This window comes from Callorhinus ursinus, unplaced genomic scaffold, assembly GCF_003265705.2.
Source record: "Callorhinus ursinus isolate GAN/ISIS: 27379988/994484 unplaced genomic scaffold, GSC_fseal_2.0 scaffold13, whole genome shotgun sequence".
Lineage (NCBI taxonomy): Eukaryota > Metazoa > Chordata > Mammalia > Carnivora > Otariidae > Callorhinus > Callorhinus ursinus.
In genome coordinates, this window is record NW_027397075.1 from 36,452,256 (window position 1) to 36,453,143 (window position 888).

The 888-nt window shown below is 38.2% G+C and overlaps 1 non-coding gene across 1 annotated transcript; it reads right to left on the minus strand.

Moving 5' to 3' along the window:
- Positions 1-324: 324 nt before the first annotated feature.
- LOC112828923 (U6 spliceosomal RNA) lies at positions 325-427 on the minus strand. The gene has a single exon (XR_003209617.1). It is a non-coding gene; the product is annotated as a U6 spliceosomal RNA (small nuclear RNA).
- Positions 428-888: the final 461 nt, after the last annotated feature.

Genomic DNA, 888 nt, shown 5'->3' on the forward strand with positions numbered 1-888 from the left:
GCAAACATTTCCTGGAAAACTCCCAGCTGACTTTCATTTTATGTCTCATTGGTCCCTGTTGGTAACATTTCACTCCTAGCAGCAAAGGAGGATGGAACAAAGAGCAGTCTACAAAGAGAAATTGTATAGCCATGACTAGATGGAATTTATCAATCTTAATTCATTCCCGGAGTCAAGGTATATTGCTGCTACACATCACCAACCTTCACCACCATCCGAACAAAAGGACAAAGACAACCTTGGCAGCATTATTTTTAGCTGTAATGATGGTGGCTGTGTAACTGACCGGTGCCTTTCTAATATAAAAGTACTTTGAAAATAGTGAAATGATGTATGGTTTTCACAGATTTGCGTGCCATCCTTGTGCAGGGGCCAGGCTAATCTTCTCTGTATCGTTCTAATTTTTGTAAATGTGCTGCCGAAGCAATCATGAAATGACGTATGGTTTGATCATTGATTAAAAAATACGGAGTCAGTGGAACTGAATATTATTAAGTTCAACATATTTAAAAAAATGACAGTGTGGCTTATTGAACTCAAGAAGACTACAGAGAAATCAAATCAAATAATATTTACACAGTCTTCCTTTCCCAAAAGCGAGTAATTTCTGAATCCAATATAGAAGGAATTATAAACACCACTTGCACTGATGGTTCGAATTTCTCTAAGGAAGTAAATTCTGAGAATCACAAACTTCAAAGATCACTTTCTGGTCTATGTTTCTACCAAATTCAGAGTGAAAAGTACCTCCTGGGTTGTGGCTTCCTCTACCCAAGCAAAGACTACAGAGGCCCATTGCCTACTGTTCTTTTTTCCCCTTCCCATTACTGTTTCTCAAGCTCACCCCTTAGTAAGGTTAATTTTGGTATTAGAGGTCTTCTATTAGCA